The 14,369-nt window shown below is 44.9% G+C and overlaps 1 protein-coding gene across 1 annotated transcript in view; it reads left to right on the top strand.

Annotated features, from left to right (window-relative positions):
• The first annotated feature begins 384 nt into the window (after nucleotides 1–384).
• The window catches only part of gtf2e2 (general transcription factor IIE, polypeptide 2, beta), an 82,000-nt gene continuing 68,015 nt past the window's right edge, over nucleotides 385–14,369 (top strand). The window contains exon 1 of the mRNA XM_048538406.2: nucleotides 385–485. The gene's annotated coding sequence lies outside the window, so the exon portion shown is untranslated. The remainder of the gene's footprint in view (nucleotides 486–14,369) is intronic.

Genomic DNA, 14,369 nt, shown 5'->3' on the forward strand with positions numbered 1-14,369 from the left:
CTCTTTTAAACGATGGTGCGAAACACATGCATTTCCTATTTTTTACAAAAACGGCAGTTGCTGGAAAAGCTCAGCAGGTCTGGCAGCATCTGTGAAGGAAAAAACAGTTAACGCTTCAGGTCCGGTGATTCTATTTTACAATCACCGTTACCCTCTCCTTTCTGCCCCTTCATCAATATCAGATTCACGCTAAGGCTCCTTCAACTTCATCGGCTTCAAAGTGAATTTATTTTTTGAATCCAAAGCTTTCCATTTTGACCATAGTGCTAAGTCAGTTGATACCCGGACTGACCAAGACTCTCGGTAACTGTAACCGGTGAATGCAGCTGCTTGTCTTCCAGCAACCAGTGACGACAAGGGGGCGGGGTTTGTCACCAGACGTAACCAATCAAGTGCGAACGGCGGTTAGATCGATGACATCGGTGATCACAGGGTTGCTTGGAGACGGAGTCCTACATTGTCGGTGGCCTTGGTTTGGGGTGCTGGTAAGTTTTATGAGCTTACAGCCGGTTTACCCAGAACTCTGTAGAGTGATCAGTAGTTATTTTGCTCCCGTTGTTTGGATGTTTATTGAGAGTCGAGTACTGATGGCTGACTGTCCTTTTCGCCGAATTTCTACTCAAGGCACCGTGGGCCCGGGGAACTCCTGAAACTTATGACTTATTCTTACAGCAGAAGGCAGAAACGATTAGTTTAGAGTCAGGGGGACTGGAGAGGATGTTGAGAATTTGGTGGGATATCGTACAGATTGAAAAAGGCACTTGAGAAAGACTTAACAGGAGATTAGTGAAATACAGAATGTGGAGTTGAACTCTGGCCTCCTTTCACGAAAATGGCTATAGATTGGGAGAAAGCTGAAAGAATGTAGGCCGTTTGTTTTTGTACATTTTATGCAAATAATGACATTGGGCTGACTGTTACGTCGTTTTTGCCGGTTTGCATCTAGTTTTTTTTTAGGTTTTGTCCCCTGCCTTTATGGGATCCGTCTCGTCCGATTCCGACCACGTTTACCACATGCCGTTCCGGGAACAAGCCGCCACTCAGCGGATGTCACAGAATTCTCGGCATCCCATGTGCTCCATCACTTTTTAAAAGCCAGACGTATACCTGAACAAGCACTCGGTGTCGAGGTGACCTGTTGAAATATGGCACATAGAGGGAAACTGGCATCCCACGTTGTGATCAGGGACTTGAGGTCCTGCTGGGCTTCCACTTCCCCCAAATCTCCACCCAACTGCAACACCTAACTGTGCCATGATGTCTAAGGTTGCCACCTGGGTTAGAGCTGTCTCAGCTGACAGCAAGAATATCTAGCACTGCATGAAGAACATCAAAGTCCTTTGCCATTCTGCTCGAGTAAGTCCCACCATACTCTGTCCAATACTGCCTTTGCTGCTGTATCCATTCCACATCAAGCCTAATGCAGTAGTAATTTCACTATTGCCTGCAACATCTACCCCACTCACCCTCATATGCCCCAACAACCCAACACCATCAGCCATGTATGCATTTGTGCTGTCTACCTACACTCTCACTTAGCACGTGTTCCCACTTGTGGCAACAGTAAAGCTGTGCCATCACTGTTGTCTCCCATAATACTTGCCTTTCTCTCAATCCATGAGAAGTAAAGCCCACAGTAGGACAGAAAGACTTGAGGTGAGTGGTGGGTTGCTTGACATTTGGCTCCTCATCCTTTATGAGAAGAGAAACCTGACTCAACCTCCCTGATCAAAGTCTGGACTGATATTGGAGGCCACCATTGAATTACTGAGCCAAAAACTCCAAGTGAAGGCTATCCCTCTCTTGACTGAGGTCTGCTGACAAATGACACCCTTCCTAGCTTTATGTCTGCTAAATGACAATGGCAAGAAATCAGTACTAAGACTGGTATCTGGCTGAGGAATGGGATTGAAAAAGACAAGGCAGGGATCCTGCAAACGTCTACGTAGACTGAGTGTTGGAGCAGTGGTTAAGAGCAAGTGGTGAACTGATTCAACCAGATGCTCACTCTGGTTTCCTTGTCAAGCTTTCCAGATGTCAAACTTATTTGGTGACTTTGGGAAGATGAGAGGCTGTTTGTTGATGAGGTGAGTTGGGCTTTTAACCAGGTATTTAACAAGCTAGAGGAAGAATGTTATTAAACTGGAAAGGGTGCAAAAAAGATCCTTTCTGAGACTGAAAGGTTTGAATTAAGATAGGCTGGGACACTTTTCCGCTGGAGCATAGGAGGCTGAGCTATGACCTTATAGAGGTTTACAAAATCGTGAGGGACATATATAAGGTGAATAGCTTAAGTCTTTTTCGGAGTGTAGGAGATTCCAACACTAGAGGACATAGGTTTAAGGTGAGAGAGGAAAGATATTAAAAGAACCTGAGAGGTAACTTTTTCCCACAAGAGGGTGGTGCATGTATAGAATCAGCTGTTCGCAGAAGTGGTAGAGGCAGGAACAGTTACAACATTTAAAAGACATTTGGACAGATACAAGGATAGGAAAGCTTTAGAATGATATGGGCCATATGCAGGCAAGTAGGACTAGTTCAGTTCAGAAAACTTATTCAGCATGGATGCTTTGGGCCGAAGGGCCTGTTTCTGCATGTATGCCTCTGACTCTGAGTCTAAGCATTAATTATGGCTAATTGGCACCTCACCAGTACCAGGAAAGGATCTTGCCATGCTGATTTTTGAAGAGCATAAGAGATGCTGAGAGTTGTTCCCAACATCAAGATGAGACTCACCACTTGTAGTGCGATTCTGCACACATCTCACCATAGACCATGTTGCTTGGATCTCTACAAGTTGACGCACACAGTTCCTGGTTATATGATCGTATATAACTGCACAGACAGTTATTAAAGGATATGATGTAATTGGGTTCACAGAGACCTAGATCCAGGGTGACCAAGGATAGGAATTCAATATCCAGGGGTATTCAATTTTCAGGAAAGATAGATGGAAAGAAAAGAGAGGTGGGGTAAGGAGTAAATTAACACAATAGTAAGGATGTTTTAAAAAAAATAAGGAGGGATGTAAAAGAGGTGGGAGAGTGGCATTGCTAATCAGGGATGGTATCACAGCTGCAGAAAAGGAGGCCGTGGAGGAGGCTTTGTCCACTGAGTCAGTGTCGGTGGACGTCAGAAACAGGAAAGCAGCAGTCACTTTATTGGGAGTTTTCTATAGAGCCCCCGATAGCAACAGAGACACTGAGGAACAGATTGGGAGACAGATTTTGGGAAGGTGTAGAAGTAATAGGGTTGTTGTCATGGGTGACTTCAACTTCTCTAATATAGACTGGAACCTCCTTAGTGCAGAATTTATCAGGTGTGTCCAGGAAGGATTTCTAGCTCAGTATGTATATAGGTCAACTAGAGGGAGAGCCAAAATGGATTTGGTGTTTGGCAACGAACCAGGCCAGGTGTCAGATGTCTTGGTGGGAGAGCATTTCGGTGATAGTGATCACAACTCCCTGACCTTTACAATAGTCACGAAGGGGGATAGGAGCACTTGGTATGTGAAAGTAGTTAATTGGGGGAGGGGGAATTACAATGCTATTAGGCAGGAAAATGGAACAAAAATTGAGATCAGATGTTCTAAGTGAAATGCACAACAGAAATGTGGAGGTTCTTTTGGAACAGTTGCTACAAGAACTGCATAGGTTTGTCACGATGAGGCAAGGAAAGGATGGTAGGGTGAAGGAACCTTGGGTGACAAAACATCCGGAAGTTTACTTAAGGTTGAGGAAGCAAGAATCAAACAGGGCTCTAGAGGACTACAAGGTAGCTAGGAAGGAACTGAAGAATGGACGTAGGAGAGCTAGAAGGAGGTATGAGAAAACCTTGGCGGTAGGATCAAGGAAAACCCCAGGTGTTCTATGCTTATGTGAGGAACAAGAGGATGGCCAGAGTGAGGGTAGAGCTGATCAGGGATAGTATAGAGAACTTGTGCGCAGAGAGTCAGAGGAGGTAGGGGAGGTCCTTAATGAATACTTTGCTTCAGTATTCACCAGTGAGAGGGACCTTGACGTTTGTGAGGACAGCATGAAACAGGCAGATATGCTCGAACTTGTTGATGTTAGGAAGGAGGATGTGCTAGAAATTTTAAAAACATTAGGATAGATAAGTCTCCTGGGCCAGACGGGATATACCCAAAGTTTCTACAGGAAGCAAGGGAAGAGATTGCTACCCCTTTGAAAAATGATCTTTGCATCCTTACTGTCCACTGCAGTAGTATCAGATGATTGGAAGGTGGAAAATGTCATTCCCTTGTTCAAGAAAGGGAATAGGGATAATCATGGGAATTACAGACCGGTCAGTCTTTCTTCTGTGATGGGCAAGTTATTGGAGAGGATTCTGAGAGATGGTATTTGTGATTATTTGGAAAAGCACAGTTTGATTGGAAATAGTCAGCATGGCTTTGTGAGGGACAGGTCATGCCTCACAAGCCTTATTGAATTCTTTGAGGATGTGACAAAACACATTGATGAAGGTAGAGCAGTGGATTTTAGCAAGGCATTTGATAAGGTACCACATGGTAGGCTCATTCAGAAAGTGAGGTGGAACGGGATTCAGGGAAATTTGGCTGTCTGGATACAAAACTGGCTGTCCAATAAAATACAGAGGGTGGAAGTAGATGGAAAGTATTTAGCCTGGAGCTCAGTGACTAGTGGTGTTCTGTAGGGAACTGTTCTGGAACCTGTGTTTTTAGTGAACTTTTAGGGCAGGTCATATGATGAAAGGTTGAGAGATCTCGGAACCAAGGTGGATGAGCGGTGACTTGATGGAGGTGTACAAGATGATGAAAGGCATAGATAGAGTGGATAGTCAGAGACTTTTTCCCTGAGTAGAAATGACTGTTATGTGGGGGTGTAACTTTAAGGTGATTGGAGAAAGTTATAGGGGAAATGTTAGAGGTAGATTCTTTAAACAGAGAGTGACTGGCATGTGGAATGCGCTGCCAGCGGTGGTAGTGGAGTCAGATACTTTAGAGACTTTTAAATGATTCCTGGATAGGCACATGGAGGATAGTAAAATGTGGCGTACGCAGGGTAGATTGATCTTAATGGGTTAATAGGTCAGCACAACATCGTAGGCCTATTGCGCTGTTCTACGTTCCATGAAGGATGATGTGGAATCTGTATGGGCGAAGCTATGGAACACCAGAGGGAAAATGATGTTGGTGGGAGTTGGCTACAGACTACCAAACGGTAGTTCTGAGCTTATTAAACAGGAAATTTGAGATGCGTGCAGTAAGGGTGCAGCAGTTATTATGGGTGATTTTAATCTACATATTGATTAGACTAACCAAACTAGTAGCAATATGATGGAGGAGGATTTCCTGGAACATATGAGGGATGGTTTCCTTGACTAATGTCAAGGAACCAACTAGAGAGCAAGCCATCCTAGACTGGTTATTGTGTAATGAGAGGGGATTAATTAGGAACATTGTGCTGCGATATCCTTTAGGGAAGAATTCTTCATCATTAAGATGGAGAGTGACACAATTAAATCTGAAACTAGGGTCCTGAATTTAAAGAAACCTAGCTTTGATGGTGTGACAAATGCATTGGCTAGGATAAGTTGGCAAAGGATATTTAAGCGTTTGACCGTGGGTAGGCAATGGCAGACATTTAAAGAACACATGGATGAACTTCAGCAATTGTACACACCTGTCTGGTGTAAGAGTAGAACAGGTAAGGTGGCACAACTGTGGCTAACAAGAGAATTCAGGAACCATGTTAAAGCCAAAGAGGAGGCGTATAAATTGGCCAGAAAAGGCAGCAAATGTAAGGATTGGGAGAAATTTAAAATTCAGCAGAGAAGGACAAAGGGTTTAACTTGGAAGGGAAAAACAGAATATGAAAGTAAGCTTGCAGAAAACAAACACTGACTACAAAAACTTGTATAGATATTTGAAGAGAAAAAAGACTGATGAAGATAAATGTACGTCCCCTGCAGTTAGAATCAGGTGAATTCGTAATGGACGACAAATAGATGGCATACCAGTTGAAGAAATACTTTGGATCTGTGCTCACTAAGGAGAACACAAATAACCTTCAGGAAATGCAAGCGGACATCGGATCAAGCATGAAGGAGGGACTGAAGAAAATCCTTATCAGTCAGGAAATGGTTTTGGGGAAATTGATGTGATTAAAACCCAATACGTCCCCAGGGCCTGATGCTCTGCATCCCTGAGACTTAAAGGAGTGGTCCTAGAAATAACAAGCTCATTGATTAATCATTTTCCAGCACTCTGTAGAGGCTGGAAGAGTTTCAATGGACTGGAGGTTAGCTAATGTAACCCCATTCTTTCTTTTTAAAAAAAAGTGAGCCAGAAAATGGGGAATTATAGAAAAGTTAGCCTGATGTCAGTGGTGGGGAAAATACTGGAGTCAATTATTAAGGATGTAATAACTGAGCATTTGGAAAGCGGTGACATAATCTGTCCAAGTCAGCATGGATTCATTAAAGCGAAATCAGGTTTGAGAAATTTTCTGGATTGTTTTTTGAGGGTGCTACCAGTAGAGTGGATAAGGTTGAATCAATAGATGTTGTATATCTGGACTTCTTTTAAAAGGCTTTTGACAAGGTTCCATACGAGATTAGTAAGGAAAATTAAAGCGCATAGTATCAGAGGTAATGTGTGGATACGAACAGAGAACTAGTTGCAAGACAGGAAGCAGAGAGTTGGAATAAATGACCCATTTTCAGAGTGGCAGACAATGGTGAGTGAGGTGCTGCAGGGTTCAATGCTGGGACCACAGCTGTTCACAATATACATTAACAATCTAGACAAAGGAATTGAATGCTATCTCTCCAACTTTGCAGATGATACAAAGCTGGGGGACAGTGTGTGCTGTGATGAGGATGCTAATAGGCTACAGGGTGACTTGGGCAGACTGGCTGACTGGGCAAATACTTGGCAATTGCAATATAATATAGATAAAGCAGGAAAGCAGATTATTATCTGAATGGTGACTTTAGGAAAAGATGAGGTGCAACGAGATCTGGGTGTTATGGTGGAACAGTCGCTGAATGTTGATATGCAGGTGTAGCAGACAATGAAGAAAGCTAATGATATGCCGGCGTTCATATCAAGAAGATTTGAGTATCGGAGTAATGATGTCTTGCTGCAGTTATGCAGGGCCTTGGTGAGGCCACACCTTGAGTGTTGTGCGCAGTTTTGGTCTGCTAGTCCGAGGAAGGATATTCTTGCTATTGAGGGTGTCCAGCGAAGGTTCACCTGACTGATTCCTGAGATAGCAAGACTGACAGATAAGATAAGACTGGACCAACTGGGCTTGCACTGACTGGAATTTAGAAGAATGAGGTGGGAATTTCATAGATACATTTAAAATCCTGATGGGACTAGACAGGCTAGATGTGGGAATAATATTCACAATGTTGGGAAAGTCCGAAACTAGGGGTCTCAGTCTAAGAATAAGGAGATAAGCAATTCAGGACTGAGATGTGGAAGGCATTTCTTCATTCAGAGAGTTGTGAACGTGTGGAATTTTTTTCAACAGGAAGCTACTGGGGCCAGTTCATTAGGTACATTAAAGAGGCAGCTGCTTGTGGTCCTTGCAGCTAAAGGGATCAAGGGGTATGGAATGGGATACTGAAATTGTATGATCAGCCATAATCATATTGAATAGTGGTGCAGGTTGAAAGGGCAGAATGGCCTTCTCCTGCACCTATTTTCTTTGTTTCCATGTTTTCTACATTAAACTGTTAAGTTCGTTTTTGGAGACCCTCATGGACTTGATGCAATAACAAGACACTGACCTGTTTAGAAAAACACAAATCCTTTTATTACAGAGCAAGTACAAGCTGTGGAGAATCACTGTACTTAACTCGGCACAGAGTGCAGTCTCATAAGTAATTCTCCCCGAGCAGTGGACAGTCCCCGCTTTTTATACTTCACTAAGAACATAATACATAAAACAATTTCACATCTCACAATGACATGATACATGAAGCAATTATTACAACAGACAAAGACAGGATACAAAACGATTATTACATCAAGAACGTAAAAGACCAGGATATAGTATCGATCGTTCGTGGAGTGGCTGCTAATGGCAGGAGGCAATTTCAAGTTGTTAACAAGACAGATTGTAATTTCAAGTTGCCGATGTGTCTGGCTGGAACAAAGTCAGTGCCCTGGCCCCTTTGTCAGCGACAGAAGTTACATGCTTCAGAAGTCTCACACCTTTACAAACGTTCTTCACTTACCCTTATTTGAGACAGTTTAACTCTAATTTTATTCAGCCAGGAAGCTTAAGGCAGTGTCTGCATACCGGTGTGTAGGAAGATAAGGAGTTACAAAGTCTTACACCAAATTCCTAGCTAGGGAGGAAGCTTTAGGGCAGTGCCTGCATACCTATGTGTAGGCAGATAAAGGACATTGATTTCTGTACTTCTATAAATTAATGGGATGTTATCCTAATAACATCTCATTCCCTCCTTTTATCATTTCATGATAACCTATATCGGGGCCGAGAAGGGAGCTGCCAGCCTGTCAAACACAAGTCTGCAGCAAGGGTTCAGGCATGCCATAAATGTACAGTAGACCGCTATGATAACTACTAGAACTAACCCACGTAGCAGGTATGATCCCCAAGAACAGCCCATAAGCTATCCTAACAAGCCCTCCCCAGTTCAGGGTCCCTCTCTGTACTGTTCCAACTGCCCCTGTATGGCTTGAATAGCCTGGGTAAGGTTATAGGACTTGTTGGTGACATGGGTAATGCATTTGTCCCCTATAATAGTGCATACTCCTCCTTGCTGAGCCATTTGATAGTCCGCTGCATACCAGGTTTGCTGAGCATGGAGCCGAAGTTCGGCTAATTCTTGGTTGACTGCCTCCAGTGCCATCATTGTGCTGTTTCCCAGGGCGGTGAGTCCACATACAAGGTAATTTCGGTTTTCTGCGGCCACCACCCCTGGGGAGTCTCCTAAGCTGACAGATCCCAGGAAGCCGTATTCTCAAGGAAGAGCCCAAGGCATGAGCAAAACTCCCAGCTCAGGAAGCGTGTGACAATTCGCCGTTGAGTTCGTGCTTGTTGGGGACAAGGGACCGTGAGGGGCCCAATGGCCCCAACAGCAAACATCACCAGCAGAGTTGGAGTGACAGTTGTGAAGGTCCCATTAAGGAGGAAATCGAATCCTTTTTCAGTCCGGTAGCAGGTAACAGACTGTCATATTTCTTGATAGTTATGCCAGGAGGAGTGACTCTTATATGGATGGAAGTTTTGCAGAGTTAAATGGAAATGACCCGTAGTCCGTTTTTACATTGGTGCTATTGCAATCCCCACAAGTCCACTGTATGCCCGGGGTCACAGTTATTCGCTTAGATTCTAAGCAGGGGCAGTTCAACAGTCCTCCTCTAGTGGTGCAATTTCCCTTTACGCACTGATGGGGCCAGGAAACATATGGGGGTGATTTGTAACTAGAGCATGCACACAAGTCCCAGTTCCATTAAAGCAAAACAGATAGCTGTTGGGATTTGTACAGTTAGCCCCTTCCTTCCCATGCCTAAGTCTAGTGTCCACATAACCAGAGGGGCCATTAACTACCAATTCCACACACTTAGCCTGCACACCTCTCATCCAAGTTCTCCTCTCCCCTCAGCAAGGCTTACCGGAATACTCTACTTCATAAAGCTGACTAGGGTTCCAGGCAGGTGTTGCCACAAATAATGCTTCTACAGACCGTGCTAGCGGGTAACATGCTGTCAGATTCCCGTGCAGCTGGATGTGTGTTCTATACAACAGATTGTCCTGTTGGCTATGCATGGGCAAAATAGTACTCAGTCCAATGGTTAATTGCAAGCTGATGAGGAAATCCATTGTTTACAGTCACTTAAGTGGATCCAGCGATTCTGTCCTTTAACTTTAAGATCTGTTGGAGTCCGAACAAGTACTTGATACGGTCCTTTCCACCTCGGCCCAAACTTGGGGTGATCCCAGTCCCCGACAAGTACAAAATCTCCAATCTGTGGCCACAAAGACCGATCCTGAATCTTGAGGTCTTGGTCCGCTGTCTGCGGAGGCGGTCCAAAGGCACACTTCACCTGTGAATGGAGAAACTTTAAAGATGTTAGTTGTCTGAAATACCTTTGCATTTCTTCTCCCATCACACTTAGGTCAATTTGGGTGGGCTGGTATTGGCATCCCATGGTGTTCTACTGGGTCGGCCATAGACTATTTCTGCTGCTGAGAGCCCAGTAGTAGAATGGGTTGTTATTTGCATGTGATACAGGCTAATGGCAAAACCTTTAACCAATTAGGGCCAGTCTCGAATGTCAGCTTGGTTAATTTAGTGTTAAGTGTTCCGTTAGCCCTTTCCATTATCCCTGCCACCCAGGGGTAGTAGGCACAGTGGAATTGTTATTGGATGTGTAACGTATCATACAGTTCCTTAATAATTTTCCCTACAAAGTGAGGGCCATTGTCCGAACTAATTTGTCGTGGCACTCCAAACCTCGGTATTATTTCAGTTAATAATAGTTTTACTACTGTTGAGGCTTTGTTGTTTGTCATTGGGAAAGCCTCTATCCACCTACTGAATACATCTACAATGACAAGACAATATTTATAACAGTTTACATGCGGTAATTCAATAAAATCCAGCTGAATGCATTCAAACAGTCCACCTGGCAAGGGTGTTTTTCCTGGTGAGCATCTCTCCCCCTAACCGACATTGTTTTGCTGGCATGTGACACATGTTGCTATACGAGACTGGGCTGCCTCAGTCAGTCTGGGGTGCCACCAGGTACGGAGCATAATACCACTCATTCCCCCCTTGCCAAGGTGGGTGTCAGAATGCAGACAGTCAACAAGCATAGATAACAAAGTACCAGGTACACACACTTGGCTGACTGGGGTAACCCAAAGGCCTGAGTACGCAGAATGCAAACATCCAAATATTCTTTTCAGAAGCAGGGGCGTCCCCCTATAAGTGCCGAACAGTGACTATATCTGGCATGCCCGTCTTGTGTGAAGGCGTGCGATTTACCGCCTGCTTGTGCATAGAGGGTATAATAAAAATTTGGTCTTTAGCAGCCAGATCAGCCCGAGCGTTGCCCCGAGTAACTGTAGAATCAACGGAGGCATGGGCAACGCATTTGATAATAGCCAATTGTTTAGGGAGGAGGATTGCCTGGAGAAGATCTTTAACAGACAGGGAGTTCTGGATGGGTGTACCTGAGGACGTTAAAAATCCACACTGGGTCCGGAGAAGGGAGTGGGGCATCATTTAAGGTCCGGGCAGGGAGAGGTTAGAAATTGGTTCCTTAGCAGGCAGTCATGTGGGGGTTTGCTTGGAAATGTGACTGGGTTAATATTGGAGCAGGAAGAGATAAGGAATAAATTGCAGAGAGAATCTGGGAACAAGGGGGTAATCCCTGAGCTACAGTGCCCAGGCGAGTGGAGTAGTAGGCAACCGGTTGTTATAATTCAAGTTTAAAGGGCCTACTGTAAACCTGTCAGTTTCAGTATGATGTATGGGTGTGTGTGTAAGTGATGTAGTAGACTGCGACAGTTATGTCCTTGACATCTGAAGAATGGCAGCACATACACAAAAGGAAGAAACAGGAATGTGGGGTTGAAACCACAGATCAGCCATGATCTTAGTGAATGGCAGAGCACATTGGCAAGGCTGAGCAGCCTACTCCTGCCCTAAGTCCTACGTTCACTATTGAGGAATAGCAGGGCGGAGAGGGGGTGTAGTGTCAGTGAAGGCCTGCAACACAATCACTGCCGTAACAGAGCTATACGGTACAAAGGAAAGTAATCAATTCAACAGCTGACATATCAGACAAACACAGTAGAAATGCTACAGCATGTAGTGGGGGTTCAGGATTGTCTGGTTTTAATCACGTGGCTTCATTGTAGCTCTGATGTATGCAGAAGCAGCAGACGAGAGTAGGATGACTGTCCACTTACAGGCAGTAAACAGTGAACACTGGGATGGGGCAGGGGATTGGGTTCAGAATAGGAGGATTCTCTCCCTCACCTTGTGGACTTGAGGGGAGCACCAAGGAGCATAGACTGACCCGTGGCAGCGCTGACGCTAGTGGTAGTGAGGCAGATCCACACACTGGGTAGGACAGCTTCAATAACTACTCCACATGATGATTGCTATCATTTAGGAGGAAGGGCAACAGGGTTAGTACACAGGAGGAATCTCTGCTCTGTCTTGTGTCTCATTTGCACAGTGTCACAATATCTCATTTGCCAAACTGAACTAGGGAGCAAGATATTTTGAATGGTTTCTGGTCTATCTCAGTTCGGCAGGACCAGTACAAATTCGCATCTACTTTTAAATGACATCAGAACACGTGGAGTTGTCTGCCACAGGGTTTCCATAATAGCCCCAGCATTTTCCACCAGCGAATGGCAGACTGTTTAAAAGATTTCAGTGAGCCACACAGGCTTGTATAGTACATGGACGACATCCTGTTGTTCACAGACAATAGTGAGGAAAACGGCCCTCTAGTTAGTGAGTTGTTACGCCTCCCGTGCAGGAGCGGGTTGAAGGTAAACCCTAAGAAGGCACAGATAGGGTTGAGGGAGGTCAAGTTCCTGGGGCTGACCCTGAGGGCTGGAGAGCACAGCATAGATGCAACACAGGCTAAAGAGGGCTTGGGGGTGGCTTGGTACATTTGAATAGTGCCCAGGATGTAATCTATAAAATCTTCTGGGTTAGTCTTTCGATCAGGGGCCCTTGACATAATTAAACACATCTCTTGTGGCTTCCAAGCGGTATAGACCTACCTTGTATTTTGACCCCTTGTGTTGGGATTGGGTGAGGGACCGTGTGATTAGGAAATTGTTGGAGATTTTTCTCATGAAGGTCCTTCTTTTGGGGGATGGCTATTTGAGGGCCTCTTCCAAACTCCGTCCTCACATTCACTATCCTCTGCCTGTCAGCCGGGACTATCATATTCTTCGCTACTTGTGGAGTTGCTAGGAAACACTAAACAGGTGCCAGAGAGTTGAGTAAACCTCACCCGAGACTTGTGTTTCCTGGGGCTTCTCTTATGGGTTTTAAAAGAATCCTGTTGTCCCTCCTTTTGTTCACTAACGGTCTGGTCTGTATTCTGTTTCCTGTTTGTTTAGTTTTAGACCTGGTACAACAGGAGATAGGGTCTGTACAAGCCGTAGGTTTGTCAGGCGATTCATGTGGGTTGATTACTGAAGGGCTTGGAGATTCTACAGGAGATTTAGTTTGGTCAGCGTACAGTGGCGGTGATAGGGCTATGGCCGATTGCTGGGACTGATGGCAGTGTTGGGGTGCCTGCAGATCTAGGTTGGCCAGGGTAGGGTTCTGGGGAGTTAGTGGTTCCGATGGGACAGAGGGGTGCCTTCCCTAATCCTTCGCGTCTTGTTGATCTGTATCATTAATTTGGAACAACATCGGCTGCCAGATATGTTAGGAGGTACCTCCAATTTTTTTTTTGGTTTGTTTTCTGTCAACGCGGCCTGCCGCTCTAGTCCCCGTTCTTTGTCTCGTTGTTCTCTCTCCTGCCTTTCTTGTTTAACTCTTTCCCTTTCATTCATCTCATGATCCTCACACTACAGTTTTAAAACTTCCCAAGTTTTTGGTTTCCCCTCGTTTTCACAGGCACTGATCCCCTTTGTACGTGCATTGTCCACCAAGCCAGCCAGATTTAATTTTTCAGTCAGCTCTTCAGCTCTTTCTCCAGAATGACATTAACCCTTTCCAGTGCCTCTTCTGCTCTAGTACATAGATCTATATCCCACGTTTCCCCCCAGGGGCCAATTCTCATTTCCCATTTTTTTGATTAAGCATGCCGACAGACATCTGTACTGTCCTTCATTTTCAGGGTCATCCCTGCATAACCGATGTAAAGGAGTGCTGACACCCGACTTATCCAGTGTTTGTCCCATTGCTTTATTACCTGTTTTTTTTAGCGCTCTGTTTTTACTTATCTCTATATACTACAGCAGTGTCCTCAGTCTCAACACCCACTTCAGGGTCCTGACCTTCGCATGGGGGATTTCCCCTCTTGACAATCGGTCTAAGGCAGGGTGGTTGAAACAGAGAGACACTGTAACTATTCTATACCTAGGTCTTATACTAACCCCCCTCCCTTTTCCCAATTGCCCAACACAGGGTTTCACCCCCGGTCACTGGGGGAACTCTATCCTCCCAGATTTTAGTTTTTTCAGTTACTTGTCCCAGGGACTTTAGCCCCGGCCACCGGGGGAATCGAACCCAGTTACCTGATCTAGGGACTCTAACCCCGTCCACCGGGAGACTCCAACCTCCCAGATTTCTTTTCCCAGTTCCACCGGGGGACTCTAACCTCCCGGATTTCTTTACTAACCGGGGGACTTGAACCTCCA

Source organism: Stegostoma tigrinum, chromosome 1 (assembly GCF_030684315.1).
Source record: "Stegostoma tigrinum isolate sSteTig4 chromosome 1, sSteTig4.hap1, whole genome shotgun sequence".
NCBI classification, from domain to species: domain Eukaryota; kingdom Metazoa; phylum Chordata; class Chondrichthyes; order Orectolobiformes; family Stegostomatidae; genus Stegostoma; species Stegostoma tigrinum.